At 48.8% G+C, this 15,993-nt stretch overlaps 7 pseudogenes; all 7 read left to right on the plus strand.

Moving 5' to 3' along the window:
* Positions 1 to 384: 384 nt before the first annotated feature.
* LOC130348173 (5S ribosomal RNA) lies at positions 385 to 504 on the plus strand (annotated as a pseudogene).
* A 5,156-nt stretch (positions 505 to 5,660) lies between these two features.
* LOC130327776 (5S ribosomal RNA) lies at positions 5,661 to 5,780 on the plus strand (annotated as a pseudogene).
* A 3,875-nt stretch (positions 5,781 to 9,655) lies between these two features.
* Positions 9,656 to 9,775, plus strand: LOC130352972 (5S ribosomal RNA; annotated as a pseudogene).
* Positions 9,776 to 10,855: 1,080 nt separating this feature from the next.
* LOC130322818 (5S ribosomal RNA) lies at positions 10,856 to 10,975 on the plus strand (annotated as a pseudogene).
* A 276-nt stretch (positions 10,976 to 11,251) lies between these two features.
* On the plus strand, positions 11,252 to 11,371 carry LOC130352866 (5S ribosomal RNA; annotated as a pseudogene).
* A 2,854-nt stretch (positions 11,372 to 14,225) lies between these two features.
* LOC130318731 (5S ribosomal RNA) lies at positions 14,226 to 14,345 on the plus strand (annotated as a pseudogene).
* A 1,480-nt stretch (positions 14,346 to 15,825) lies between these two features.
* Positions 15,826 to 15,945, plus strand: LOC130352852 (5S ribosomal RNA; annotated as a pseudogene).
* The last annotated feature ends 48 nt before the right edge of the window (positions 15,946 to 15,993 follow it).

The following is a 15,993-nucleotide window of genomic DNA, read 5'->3' on the forward strand; positions in this document are numbered from 1 at the left end:
TAACGCGCCTGCTCTCGTCAGATCGCAGACTGGTACAGATCTTAGGGCCCGGTAAGTACCGGCATGGGACACTGGCTGGGAATCCGTGCTGCCGTTGACATTTTGCTCTGTTGCCGCCTTCCGTTCCGATTCCGAAAAGGATTTATTGATGCTTAAATGCACAGTATACAGGGTGTGAAGCTGTCAACGGCCACCCTAAGCTGAACGCGCCTGCTCTCGTCAGATCGCAGACTGATACCTAGCTTAGGGCCTGGTAAGTACCAGCATGGGAGACTGGCTGGGAATCCAGGGTGCAGTTGACATTTTAATCTGTTGCCGCCTTCCGCTTCGATTCGGAAAATTATTTATTGATGCTTAAATCCACAATATAAAGGGCGTGAAGCTGACAACGGCCATCCTAAGCTGAACGCGCCTGCTCTCGTCAGATCGCAGACTGCTACCCAGCTTTGGGCCCGGTAAGTACCAGCATGGGAGACTGGCTGGGAATCCCAGGTGTTGTTGACATTTTGCTCTGTAGCCGCCTTCCGCTCCGATTCCGAAAAGGATTTATTGATGCTTAAATCCACAGTATACAGGGTGTGAAGCCGTCTACGGCTATCCTAAGCTGAATGTGCCTGTTCTTGTCAGATCGCAGACTGCTGCCCGGCAAGTACGGGCATGGGAGACTGGCTGGCAATCCAAGGTGCTATTGACATTTTGCTCTGTTGCCGCCTTCCTCTACGATTCCGAAAAGGATTTATTGATGCTTAAATGCACAGTATAAAAATCATGAAGCTGTCAATGGCCATCTTAAGCTGAATGCGCCTGCTTTCGTCAGATCGCAGACTGCTACCTAGCTTAGGGCCTGGTAAGTACTGGCATGGGAGACTGGCTGGGAATCCCGGTTGCCGTTGACATTTTGCTCTATTGCTGCCTTCCGCTCCGATTCCGAAAATAATTTATTGATGCTTAAATCCACAGTATACAAGGTGTGAAGCTGTCGACTGCCATCCTAAGCTTAACGCGCCTGCTCTCGTCAGATCGCAGACTGGTACAGATCTTAGGGCCCGGTAAGTACCGGCATGGGACACTGGCTGGGAATCCCGCTGCCGTTGACATTTTGCTCTGTTGCCGCCTTCCGTTCCGATTCCGAAAAGGATTTATTGATGCTTAAATGCACAGTATACAGGGTGTGAAGCTGTCAACGGCCATCCTAAGCTGAACGCGCCTGCTCTCGTCAGATCGCAGACTGATACCCAGCTTAGGGCCTGGTAAGTACCAGCATGGTAGACTGGCTGGGAATCCCGGGTGCATAGTTACATAGTTAGTACGGTCGAAAAAAGACATATGTCCATCAAGTTCAACCAGAGAATTAAGGGGTAGGGGTGTGGCGCGATATTGGGGAAGGGATGAGATTTTATATTTCTTCATAAGCATTAATCTTATTTTGTTCCAGGAATGTATCTAAACCTGTTTTAAAGCTGTTAATTGTTCCTGCTGTGACCAGTTCCTGAGGTAGACCGTTCCATAAATTCACAGTCCTCACGGTAAAGAAGGCGTGTCGCCCCTTGAGACTAAACTTTTTTTTCTCCAGACGGAGGGAGTGCCCCCTCGTCCTTTGGGGGGGTTTAACCTGGAACAGTTTTTCTCCATATTTTTTGTATGGGCCATTAATATACTTATATACGTTTATCATATCCCCCCTTAAACGTCTCTTCTCAAGACTAAACAATTGTAACTCCTTTAATCGCTCCTCATAGCTAAGATGTTCCAAGCCCCATATTAGTTTAGTCGCGCGTCTCTGCACCCTTTCCAACTCCGCAGTGTCCCTTTTATGGACAGGTGACCAAAACTGAACAGCATATTCCAGGTGAGGCCGTACCAATGCTTTATAAAGGGGGAGTATTATGTCCCTGTCCCTTGAGTCCATGCCTCTTTTGATACATGACAATATCCTGCCGGCTTTGGAAGCAGCAGCCTGACATTGCATGCTATTCTGTAGTCTGTGATCTACAAGTACACCCAGATCCTTCTCTACCAGTGACTCTGACAGTTTAATCCCCCCTAAGACATACGATGCATGCAGGTTATTAGTACCCAGATGCATAACTTTACATTTATCCACATTGAACCTCATTTGCCAAGTGGATGCCCAGACACTTAGTCTATCCAAGTCATCTTGTAACTTATGCACATCCTCTATAGACTGTACCGTGCTACAAAGCTTGGTGTCATCTGCAAAGATAGAAACAGAGCTGTTAATACCATCCTCTATATCATTGATAAATAAATTAAACAACAGCGGTCCCAGTACTGAACCTTGGGGTACACCACTAATAACCGGGGACCAATCAGAGTACGAATCATTGACCACCACTCTCTGGGTACGATCCATGAGCCAGTGTTCAATCCAGTTACAAACTAAAATTTCCAAACCCAAAGACCTTAACTTACCTGTCAGACGTCTATGAGGGACAGTATCAAATGCTTTAGCAAAATCCAGAAACACTATATCCACAGCCATTCCTCTGTCAAGGCTTCTACTCACCTCTTCATAAAAGCAAATTAGATTGGTTTGACAACTTCTATCCTTAGTAAACCCATGCTGGCTATCACTTATAATACAATTATCCCCTATGTATTCCTGTATGTAATCCCTTATAAGTCCTTCAAACAATTTACCCACAATGCACGTTAAACTTACCGGTCTATAGTTTCCTGGGGAAGACCTAGAGCCCTTTTTGAAGATTGGCACCACATTCGCCTTGCGCCAGTCCCTTGGCACAATACCAGACACCAGAGAATCTCTAAATATCATGAACAGGGGTACAGATATTACTGAACTTACCTCTCTAAGAACTCTTGGGTGTAGTCCATCCGGTCCTGGGGATTTGCTTACATTTATATCACTTAACTTACCTTGTACCATCTCTACATTAAGCCAGTTCAGTACATTACATGATGTGTTACCAGCACTGACCTGGCCAATGTCAGCTCCTTCTTCCATAGTGTATACAGAACTAAAGAACCCATTCAGTAGCTCCGCCTTCTCTTGATCGCCTGTGACAACCTCCCCATTATCATTATTAAGGGGTCCTACATGCTCTGTCCTTGGTTTTTTTGCATTTATATATCTAAAAAAATATTTAGGATTAGTTTTGCTTTCTTTGGCCACCTGTCTCTCATTTTGAATTTTTGCTGTTTTTATTACATTTTTACAGATTTTATTAAGCTCCTTGTACTGTTTAAATGTTATCGCTGACCCATCAGATTTGTATTTTTTGAAGGCTATTTTTTTGCTGTTTATTGCTCTTTTAACATCATGTGTCAGCCATGTAGGATTTAGTTTCAATCGTTTATATTTGTTCCCCTTTGGTATATATTTAGCTGTATAGTTATTTAGAGTTAATTTAAAGATGTCCCATTTACCTTCTGTATCAGTATTTGAGAACACCTCCCCCCAGTCTATGTCCTGTAGTGCAGCCCTCAGCCCAGGGAAATTTGCCTTTTTAAAGTTATATGTTTTTGCCTTCCCCGCCTGTCTTTGTTTTCTACATTTTAAGTCAAAAGTAACTATATTGTGGTCGCTATTACCAAGGTTTTCCCGCACAGTTACATTACCAACCAGCTCTGCGTTGTTGGAAATGATCAGATCCAACAAGGCATCACTTCTTGTTGGGTCCTCCACAAACTGGCCCATAAAATTATCCTGCAATAAATTTAGGAATTGTCGCCCCTTTGTAGTTTTAGCCAACCCCAGACCCCAATCTATATCTGGATAGTTAAAATCTCCCATTATTACCACTGTACCGGCCCGGGCGGCCCTCTCTATTTGTTTATGAAGCCGAACTTCTATCTCTTCAGTGATATTAGGGGGTCTGTAGATTACCCCAAATATTATTTTTTCAGTATTTCCCTCCTTTTGTAATTCTACCCACAATGATTCCACATCCTCAGAATCATCACACACTATGGCATCGTTCACACTGACTTTCATACCACTTCTTACATACAGACAGACTCCACCACCTTTTCTGTTCATTCTATCCTTGCGAAACAATGTAAACCCCTGCAGATTGACAGCCCAGTCATGCGAGGAGTCCAGCCATGTCTCAGTGACCCCAACTATATCAATATGTTCCTCCAGTATCAAGGCCTCAAGCTCCCCCATTTTATTTGCTAGGCTTCTGGCATTTGTGAACATACACTTTACATTTCCATCCTTTATGTTATTGGGGTTAATGGGATTCAAGGGTGTAAGTTTTATTTTCCTATGAAGCCTATTCCTATTAACTATTCTAACCCCTCCCTCCGCTCCACCCCCAGGTACATTTATAATTCCCACCTCTCTATCTACACTATCTTCCCCCTCTTTGCTGTAGGTTCCCAGCAACCATGCAGTTGACATTTTAATCTGTTGCCGCCTTCCGCTCCGATTCCGAAAAGGATTTATTGATGCTTAAATCCACAATATACAGGGTGTGAAGCAGTCAACGGCCATCCTAAGCTGAACGTGTCTGCTCTCCTCAGATCGCAGACTGCTGCCCGGCAGATACCGGCGTGGGAGACTGGCTGGCAATCCAAGGTGCCATTGACATTTTGCTCTGTTGCCGCCTTCCTCTCCGATTATTAAAAATATTTATTGATGCTTAAATCCACAGTATACAAAGTGTGAAGCTGTCATCGGCCATCCTAAGCTGAACGCGCCTGCTCTCGTCAGATCGCAGACTGCTACCCAGCTTAGGGCCTGGTAAGTACCAGCATGGGAGACTGGCTGGGAATCCCGGGTGCAGTTGACATTTCAAACTGTTGCCGCCTTCCGTTCCGATTCCGAAAAGGATTTATTGATGCTTAAATGCACAGTATACAAAGTGTGAAGCTGTCAACGGCCATCATAAGCTGAACGCGCCTGCTCTCATCAGATCGCAGACTGCTACCCAGCTTAGGGCCTGGTAAGTACCAGCATGGGAGACTGGCTGGGAATCCCGGGTGCAGTTGACATTTTGCTCTGTTGCCGCCATCCGCTCCGATTCGGAAAAGGATTTATTGATGCTTAAATGCACAGTATAAAGGGCGAGAAGCTGTCAACGGCCATCCTAAGCTGAACGTGCCTGCTCTCGTCAGATCGCAGACTGCTACCCAGCTTAGGGCCCGCTAAGTACCAGAATGGGAGACTGGCTGGGAATCCCAGGTGTCGTTGACATTTTGTTCTGTTGCAGCCTTCCGCTCTGATTCCGAAAAGGATTTATTGATGCTTAAATCCACAGTATACAGGGTGTGAAGATGTCTACGGCCTTCCTAAGCTGAATGCGCCTGTTCTCGTAAGATCGCAGACTGCTACCCAGCTTCGGGCCTGGTAAGTACCAGCATGGGAGACTGGCTGGAATCCCGGCTGCCGTTGACATTCTGCTATGTTTCTGCTCCGATTCCGAAAATTATTTATTGATGCTTAAATCCACAGTATACAAAGTGTGAAGCTGTCAATGGCCATCCTAAGCTGAACGCGCCTGCTCTCGTCAGATCGCAGACTGCTACCCAGCTTAGGGCCCGTTAAGTACCAGCATGGGAGACTGGCAGGGAATCCCGGCTGCCGTTGACATTTTGCTCTGTTGCCGCCTTCCGTTTCGATTCCGAAAAGGATTTATTGATGCTTAAATGCACAGTATACAAAATGTGAAGCTGTCAACGGCCATCCTAAGCTGAACGCGCCTGCTCTCATCAGATCGCAGACTGCTACCCAGCTTAGGGCCTGGTAAGTACCAGCATGGGAGACTGGCTGGGAATCCCGGGTGCAGTTGACATTTTAATCTGTTGCCGCCTTCCGTTCCGATTCTGAAAAGGATTTATTGATGCTTAAATGCACAGTATACAGGGTGTGAAGATGTCTACGGCCATCCTAAGCTAAATGCGCCTGTTCTCGTCAGATCGCAGACTGGTACCCAGCTTAGGGCCCGTTAAGTACCAGCATGGGAGACTGGCTGGGAATCCCAGGTGTCATTGACATTTTGCTCTGTTGCCGCCTTACGCTCCGATTCCGAAAAGGATTTATTGATGCTTAAATCCACAGTATACAGGGTGTGAAGATGTCTACGGCCATCCTAAGCTGAATGCGCCTGTTCTCGTCAGATCGCAGACTGGTACAGATCTTAGGGCCCGGTAAGTACCGGCATGGGACACTGGCTGGGAATCCCGGCTGCCGTTGACATTTTGCTCTGTTGCCGCCTTCCGTTCCGATTACGAAAAGGATTTATTGATGCTTAAATGCACAGTATAAAGGGCGAGAAGCTGTCAACGGCCATCCTAAGCTGAACGCGCCTGCTCTCGTCAGATCGCAGACTGCTACCCAGCTTAGGGCCCGGTAAGTACCAGCATGGGAGACTGGCAGGGAATCCCGGCTGCCGTTGACATTTTGCTCTGTTTCTGCTCCGATTCCGAAAATTATTTATTGATGCTTAAATCCACAGTATACAAAGTGTGAAGCTGTCAACGGCCATCCTAAGCTTAACGCGCCTGCTCTCGTCAGATCGCAGACTGGTACAGATCTTAGGGCCCGGTAGGTACCGGCATGGGACACTGGCTGGGAATCCCGGGTGCAGTTGACATTTTGCTCTGTTGCCGCCTTCCGCTCCGATTCGGAAAAGGATTTATTGATGCTTAAATGCACAGTATAAAGGGCGTGAAGCTGTCAACGGCCATCCTAAGCTAAACGCGCCTGCTCTCGTCAGATCGCAGACTGCTACCCAGCTTAGGGCCCGGTAAGTACCAGCATGGGAGACTGGCTGGGAATCCCAGGTGTTGTTGACATTTTGCTCTGTAGCCGCCTTCCGCTCCGATTCCGAAAAGGATTTATTGATGCTTAAATCCACAGTATACAGGGTGTGAAGCCGTCTACGGCTATCCTAAGCTGAATGTGCCTGTTCTTGTCAGATCGCAGACTGCTGCCCGGCAAGTATGGGCATGGGAGACTGGCTGGCAATCCAAGGTGCTATTGACATTTTGCTCTGTTGCCGCCTTCCTCTCCGATTCCGAAAAGGATTTATTGATGCTTAAATGCACAGTATAAAAAGCATGAAGCTGTCAATGGCCATCCTAAGCTGAACGCGCCTGCACTCGTCCGATCGCAGACTGCTACCCAGCTTAGGGCCCGGTAAGTACTGGCATGGGAGACTGGCTGGGAATCCTGGGTGCTGTTGAAACTTTGCTCTATTGCTGCCTTCCGCTCCGATTCCGAAAAGAATTTATTGATGCTTAAATCCACAGTATACAAGGTGTGAAGCTGTCGACGGCCATCCTAAGCTTAACTCGCCTGCTCTCGTCAGATCGCAGACTGATACAGATTTTAGGGCCCGGTAAGTACCGGCATGAGACACTGGCTGGGAATCACGGCTGCCGTTGACATTTTGCTCTGTTGCCGCCTTCCGTTCCGATTCCGAAAAGGATTTATTGATGCTTAAATGCACAGTATAAAGGGCGAGATGCTGTCAACGGCCATCCTAAGCTGAACGCGCCTGGTCTCGTCAGATCGCAGACTGCTACCCAACTTAGGGCCCGTTAAGTACTGGCATGGGAGACTGGCTGGGAATCCCAGGTGCCGTTGACATTTTGCTCTATTGCTGCCCTCCGCTTCGATTCCGAAAAGAATTTATTGATGCTTAAATCCACAGTATACAAGGTGTGAAGCTGTCGACGGCCATCCTAAGCTTAACGCGCCTGCTCTCGTCAGATCGCAGACTGGTACAGATCTTAGGGCCCGGTAAGTACCGGCATGGGACACTGGCTGGGAATCCCGGCTGCCGTTGACATTTTGCTCTGTTGCCGCCTTACGCTCCGATTCCGAAAAGGATTTATTGATGCTTAAATCCACAGTATACAGGGTGTGAAGATGTCTACGGCCATCCTAAGCTGAATGCGCCTGTTCTCGTCGGATCGCAGACTGCTTCCCAGCTTCGGGCCTGGTAAGTACCAGCATGGGAGACTGGCTGGGAATCCCGGGTGCAGTTGACATTTTGCTCTGTTTCTGCTCCGATTCCGAAAATTATTTATTGATGCTTAAATCCACAGTATACAAAGTGTGAAGCTGTCAACGGCCATCCTAAGCTGAACGCGCCTGCTCTCGTCAGATCATAGACTGCTACCCAGCTTAGGGCCCATTAAGTACCAGCATGGGAGACTGGCTGGGAATCCCAGGTGGTGTTCACTTTTTGCTCTGTAGCCGCCTTCCGCTTCGATTCCGAAAATGATTTATTGATGCTTAAATCCACAGTATACAGGGTGTGAAGCCGTCTACGGCTATCCTAAGCTGAATGTGCCTGTTCTTGTCAGATCGCAGACTGCTGCCTGGCAAGTACGGGCATGGGAGACTGGCTGGCAATCCAAGGTGCTATTGACATTTTGCTCTGTTGCCGCCTTCCTCTCCGATTCCGAAAAGGATTTATTGATGCTTAAATGCACAGTATAAAAAGCATGAAGCTGTCAATGGCCATCGTAAGCTGAACGCGCCTGCTCTCGTCAGATCGCAGACTGCTACCCAGCTTAGGGCCCGGTAAGTACTGGCAGGGGAGACTGGCTGGGAATCCCAGGTGCCGTTGACATTTTGCTCTATTGCTGCCTTCCGCTCCGATTCCGAAAATAATTTATTGATGCTTAAATCCACAGTATACAAGGTGTGAAGCTGTCGACGGCCATCCTAAGCTTAACGCGGCAGCTCTCGTCAGATCGCAGACTGGTACAGATCTTAGGGCCCGGTAAGTACCGGCATGGGACACTGGCTGGGAATCCCGGCTGCCGTTGACATTTTGCTCTGTTGCCGCCTTCCGTTCCGATTCTGAAAAGGATTTATTGATGCTTAAATGCACAGTATACAGGGTGTGAAGATGTCTACGGCCATCCTAAGCTGAATGCGCCTGTTCTCGTCAGATCGCAGACTGCTTCCCAGCTTCGGGCCTGGTAAGTACCAGCATGGGAGACTGGCTGGGAATCCCGGGTGCAGTTGACATTTTGCTCTGTTTCTGCTCCGATTCCGAAAATTATTTATTGATGCTTAAATCCACAGTATACAAAGTGTGAAGCTGTCAATGGCCATCCTAAGCTGAACGCGCCTGCTCTCGTCAGATCGCAGACTGCTACCCAGCTTAGGGCCCGTTAAGTACCAGCATGGGAGACTGGCTGGGAATCCCAGGTGTCATTGACATTTTGCTCTGTTGCCGCCTTACGCTCCGATTCCGAAAAGGATTTATTGATGCTTAAATCCACAGTATACAGGGTGTGAAGATGTCTACGGCCATCCTAAGCTGAATGCGCCTGTTCTCGTCAGATCGCAGACTGGTACAGATCTTAGGGCCCGGTAAGTACAGGCATGGGACACTGGCTGGGAATCCCGGCTGCCGTTTACATTTTGCTCTGTTGCCGCCTTCCGTTCCGATTACGAAAAGGATTTATTGATGCTTAAATGCACAGTATAAAGGGCAAGAAGCTGTCAACGGCCATCCTAAGCTGAACGCGCCTGCTCTCGTCAGATCGCAAACTGCTACCCAGCTTAGGGCCCGGTAAGTACCAGCATGGGAGACTGGCAGGGAATCCCGGTTGCCGTTGACATTTTGCTCTGTTGCCGCCTTCCGTTTCGATTCCGAAAAGGATTTATTGATGCTTAAATGCACAGTATACAAAATGTGAAGCTGTCAACGGCCATCCTAAGCTGAGCGCGCCTGCTCTCATCAGATCGCAGACTGCTACCCAGCTTAGGGCCTGGTAAGTACCAGCATGGGAGACTGGCTGGGAATCCCGGGTGCAGTTGACATTTTAATCTGTTGCCGCCTTCCGTTCCGATTCTGAAAAGGATTTATTGATGCTTAAATGCACAGTATACAGGGTGTGAAGATGTCTACGGCCATCCTAAGCTAAATGCGCCTGTTCTCGTCAGATCGCAGACTGGTACAGATCTTAGGGCCCGGTAAGTACCGGCATGGGACACTGGCTGGGAATCCCGGGTGCAGTTGACATTTTGCTCTGTTGCCGACTTCCGCTCCGATTCGGAAAATTATTTATTGATGCTTAAATGCACAGTATAAAGGGCGCGAAGCTGTCAACGGCCATCCTAAGCTGAACGCACCTGCTCTCGTCAGATCGCAGACCGCTACCCAGCCTAGGCCCGGTAAGTACCAGCATGGGAGACTGGCTGGGAATCCCAGGTGTTGTTGACATTTTGCTCTGTAGCCGCCTTCCGCTCCGATTCCGAAAAGGATTTATTGATGCTTAAATCCACAGTATACAGGGTGTGAAGCCGTCTACGGCTATCCTAAGCTGAATGTGCCTGTTCTTGTCAGATCGCAGACTGCTGCCCGGCAAGTACGGGCATGAGAGACTGGCTGGCAATCCAAGGTGCTATTGACATTTTGCTCTGTTGCCGCCTTCCTCTCCGATTCCGAAAAGGATTTATTGATGCTTAAATGCACAGTATAAAAAAGCATTAAGCTGTCAATGGCCATCCTAAGCTGAACGCGCCTGCACTTGTCCGATCGCAGACTGCTACACAGCTTAGGTCCTGGTAAGTACTGGCATGGGAGACTGGCTGGGAATCCCAGGTGCTGTTGACATTTTGCTCTATTGCTGCCTTCCGCTCCGATTCCGAAAAGAATTTATTGATGCTTAAATCCACAGTATACAAGGTGTGAAGCTGTCGACGGCCATCCTAAGCTTAACGCGCCTGCTCTCGTCAGATCGCAGACTGGTACAGATCTTAGTGCCCGGTAAGTACCGGCATGAGACACTGGCTGGGAATCCCGGCTGCCGTTGACATTTTGCTCTGTTGCCGCCTTCCGTTCCGATTCCGAAAAGGATTTATTGATGCTTAAATGCACAGTATAAAGGGCGAGAAGCTGTCAACGGCCATCCTAAGCTGAACGTGCCTGCTCTCGTCAGATCGCAGACTGCTACCCAGCTTAGGGCCCGGTAAGTACCAGAATGGGAGACTGGCTGGGAATCCCAGGTGTCGTTGACATTTTGTTCTGTTGCCGCCTTCCGCTCCGATTCCGAAAAGGATTTATTGATGCTTAAATCCACAGTATACAGGGTGTGAAGATGTCTACTGCCTTCCTAAGCTGAATGCGCCTGTTCTCGTCAGATCGCAGACTGCTACCCAGCTTCGGGCCTGGTAAGTACCAGCATGGGAGACTGGCTGGAATCCCGGCTGCCGTTGACATTTTGCTATGTTTCTGCTCCGATTCCGAAAATTATTTATTGATGCTTAAATCCACAGTATACAAAGTGGGAAGCTGTCAACGGCCATCCTAAGCTGAACGCGCCTGCTCTCGTCAGATCGCAGACTGCTACCCAGCTTAGGGCCCGGTAAGTATCAGCATGGGAGACTGGCTGGGAATCCCAGGTGTTGTTGACAATTTGCTCTGTAGCCGCCTTCTGCTTCGATTCCGAAAAGGATTTATTGATGCTTAAATCCACAGTATACAGGGTGTGAAGCCGTCTACAGCTATCCTAAGCTGAATGTGCCTGTTCTTGTCAGATCGCAGACTGCTTCCCGGACAAGTACGGGCATGGGAGACTGGCTGGCAATCCAAGGAACTATTAACATTTTGCTCTGTTGCCGCCTTCCTCTCCGATTCCGAAAAGGATTTATTGATGCTTAAATGCACAGTATAAAAAGCATGAAGCTATCAATGGCCATCCTAAGCTGAACGCGCCTGCTCTCGTCAGATCGCAGACTGCTACCCAGCTTAGAGCGTGGTAAGTACTGGCATGGGAGACTGGCTGGGAATCCCAGGTGCCGTTGACATTTTGCTCTATTGCTGCCCTCCGCTTCGATTCCGAAAAGAATTTATTGATGCTTAAATCCACAGTATACAAGGTGTGAAGCTGTCGACGGCCATCCTAAGCTTAACGCGCCTGCTCTCGTCAGATCGCAGACTGGTACAGATCTTAGGTCCCGGTAAGTACTGGCTGGGAATCCCGGCTGCCGTTGACATTTTGCTCTGTTGCCGCCTTACGCTCCGATTCCGAAAAGGATTTATTGATGCTTAAATCCACAGTATACAGGGTGTGAAGATGTCTACGGCCATCCTAAGCTGAATGCGCCTGTTCTCGTCAGATCGCAGACTGCTTCCCAGCTTCGGGCCTGGTAAGTACCAGCATGGGAGACTGGCTGGGAATCCCGGGTGCAGTTGACATTTTGCTCTGTTTCTGCTCCGATTCCGAAAATTATTTATTGATGCTTAAATCCACAGTATACAAAGCGTGAAGCTGTCAACGGCCATCCTAAGATGAACGCGCCTGCTCTCGTCAGATCGCAGACTGCTACCCAGCTTAGGGCCCGTTAAGTACCAGCATGGGAGACTGGCTGGGAATCCCAGGTGGTGTTCACTTTTTGCTCTGTAGCCGCCTTTCGCTTCGATTCCGAAAATGATTTATTGATGCTTAAATCCACAGTATACAGGGTGTGAAGCCGTCTACGGCTATCCTAAGCTGAATGTGCCTGTTCTTGTCAGATCGCAGACTTTTACCCAGCTTAGGGCCCGGTAAGTACCAGCATGGGAGACTGGCTGGGAATCTCAGGTGTTGTTGACATTTTGCTCTGTAGCTCTGTAGACATTTTGCTCCGATTCCGAAAAGGATTTATTGATGCTTAAATCCACAATATACAGGGTGTGAAGCCGTCTACGGCTATCCTAAGCTGAATGTGCCTGTTCTTGTCAGATCGCAGACTGCTGCCCGGCAAGTACGGGCATGGTAGACTGGCTGGCAATCCAAGGTGCTATTGACATTTTGCTCTGTTGCCGCCTTCCTCTCCGATTCCGAAAAGGATTTATTGATGCTTAAATGCACAGTATAAAAAGCAAGAAGCTTTCAATGGCCATCCTAAGCTGAACGCGCCTGCTCTCGTCAGATCGCAGACTGCTTCCCAGCTTCGGGCCTGGTAAGTACCAGCATGGGAGACTGGCTGGGAATCCCGGGTGCAGTTGACATTTTGCTCTGTTTCTGCTCCGATTCCGAAAATTATTTATTGATGCTTAAATCCACAGTACACAAAGTGTGAAGCTGTCAACGGCCATCCTAAGCTGAACGCGCCTGCTCTCGTCAGATCGCAGACTTCTACCCAGCTTAGGGCCTGGTAAGTACCAGCATGGGAGACTGGCTGGGAATCCCGGGTGCAGTTGACATTTTAATCTGTTGCCGCCTTCCGCTCCGATTCGGAAAAGGATTTATTGATGCTTAAATCCACAGTACACAGGGTGTGAAGCTGTCAACGGCCATCCTAAGCCTGAACGTGCCTGCTCTCCTCAGATCACAGACTGCTGCCCGGCAGTTACCGGCATGGGAGACTGGCTGGCAATACAAGGTGCCATTGACATTTTGCTCTGTTGCCGCCTTCCTCTCCGATTAATAAAAATATTTATTGATGCTTAAATCCACAATATACAAAGCATGAAGATGTCAACGGCCATCCTAAGCTGAACGCGCCTGCTCTCGTCAGATCGCAGACCGCTACCCAGCTTAGGGCCCAGTAAGTACCGGCATGGGAGACTGGCTGGGAATCTGGGTGCATTTGACATTTTGCTCTGTTGCCGCCTTCCGTTCCGATTCCGAAAAGGATTTATTGATGCTTAAATGCACAGTATAAAAAGAATGAAGCTGTCAATGGCCATCCTAAGCTGAACGCACCTGCTCTCGTCAGATTGCAGACTGCTACCCAGCTTAGGGCCCGGTAAGTACTGGCATGGGAGACTGGCTGGGAATACCGGTTGCCATTGACATTTTGCTCTATTGCTGCCTTCCGCTCCGATTCCGAAAATAATTTATTGATGCTTAAATCCACAGTATACAAGGTGTGAAGCTGTCAACGGCCATTCTAAGCTTAACGCGCCTGCTCTCGTCAGATCGCAGACTGGTACAGATCTTAGGGCCCGGTAAGTACCGGCATGGGACACTGGCTGGGAATCCCGGCTGCCGTTGACATTTTGCTCTGTTGCCGCCTTCCGTTCCGATTCCGAAAAGGATTTATTGATGCTTAAATGCACAGTATACAAAGTGTGAACCTGTCAACGGCCATCCTAAGCTGAATGCGCCTGCTCTCGGCAGATCGCAGACTGATACCCAGCTTAGGGCCTGGTAAGTACCAGCATGGGAGACTGGCTGGGAATCCCGGGTGCAGTTGACATTTTAATCTGTTGCCGCCTTCCGCTCCGATTCGGAAAAGGATTTATTGATGCTTAAATGCACAGTATAAAGGGCGTGAAGCTGTCAACGGCCATCCTAAGCTGAACGCGCCTGCTCTCGTCAGATCGCAGACTGCTACACAGCTTAGGGCCCGGTAGGTACCAGCATAGGAGACTGGCTGGGAATCCCAGGTGTTGTTGACATTTTGCTCTGTAGCCGCCTTCCGCTCCGATTCCGAAAAGGATTTATTGATGCTTAAATCCACAGTATACAGGATGTGAAGCCGTCTACGGCTATCCTAAGCTGAATATGCCTGTTCTTGTCAGATCGCAGACTGCTGCCCGGCAAGTACGGGCATGGGAGACTGGCTGGCAATCCAAGGTGCTATTGACATTTTGCTCTGTTGCCGCCTTCCTCTCCGATTCCGAAAAGGATTTATTGATGCTTAAATGCACAGTATAAAAAGCATGAAGCTGTCAATGGCTGTCCTAAGCTGAACGTGCCTGCTCTCGTCAGATCGCAGACTGCTACCCAGCTTAGGGCCCGGTAAGTACTGGCATGGGAGACTGGCTGGGAATCCCGGGTGCGGTTGACATTTTGCTCTATTGCTGCCTTCCGCTCCGATTCCGAAAATAATTTATTGATGCTTAAATCCACAGTATACAAGGTGTGAAGCTGTCGACGGCCATCCTAAGCTTAACGCGCCTGCTCTTGTCAGATCGCAGACTGGTACAGATCTTAGGGCCCGGTAAGTACCGACATGGGACACTGGCTGGGAATCCCGGCTGCCGATGACATTTTGCTCTGTTGCCGCCTTCCGTTTCCGATTCCGAAAAGGATTTATTGATGCTTAAATGCACAGTATAAAGGGCGAGAAGCTGTCAACGGCCATCCTAAGCTGAACGTGCCTGCACTCGTCAGATCACAGACTGCTATCCAGCTTAGGGCCTGGTAAGTACCAGCAGGGGAGACTGGCTGGGAATCCCGGGTGTCGTTGACATTTTGCTCTGTTGCCGCCTTCCGTTCCGATTCCGAAAAGGATTTATTGATGCTTAAATGCACAGTATAAAAATCATGAAGCTGTCAATGGCCATCCTAAGCTGAACGCGCCTGCTCTCGTCAGATCGCAGACTGCTACCCAGCTTAGGGCCTGGTAAGTACTGGCATGGGACACTGGCTGGGAATCTCGGCTGCCGTTGACATTTTGCTCTGTTGCCGCCTTCCGTTCCGATTCCGAAAAGGATTTATTGATGCCTAAATGCACAGTATAAAGGGCGAGAAGCTGTCAACGGCCATCCTAAGCTGAACGCGCCTGCTCTCGTCAGATTGCAGACTGCTACCCAGCTTAGGGCCCAGTAAGTACCGGCATGGGAGACTGGCTGGGAATCCCGGGTGCAGTTGACATTTTGCTCTGTTGCCGCCTTCCGCTCCGATTCCGAAAAAGGATTTATTGATGCTTAAATGCGCAGTATAAAAATCACGAAGCTGTCAATGGCCATCCTAAGCTGAACACGCCTGCTCTTGTCACATCGCAGACTGCTAAGCAGCTTAGGGCCCGGTAAGTACTGGCATGAGAGACTGGCTGGGAATCCCGGTTGACATTTTGCTCTTATGCCGCCTTCAGTTCCGATTCCGAAAAGGATTTATTGATGCTTAAATGCACAGTATACAAAGTGTGAAGCTGTCAACGGCCATCCTAAGCTGAACGCGCCTGCTCTCGTCAGATCGCAGACTGCTACCCAGCTTAGGGCCTGATAAGTACCAGCATGGGAGACTGGCTGGGAATCCCGGGTGCAGTTGACATTTTAATCTGTTGCTGCCTTCCGCTCCGATTCGGAAAAGGATTTATTG

The sequence above is a fragment of the Hyla sarda genome, chromosome 1, assembly GCF_029499605.1.
Source record: "Hyla sarda isolate aHylSar1 chromosome 1, aHylSar1.hap1, whole genome shotgun sequence".
Lineage (NCBI taxonomy): Eukaryota > Metazoa > Chordata > Amphibia > Anura > Hylidae > Hyla > Hyla sarda.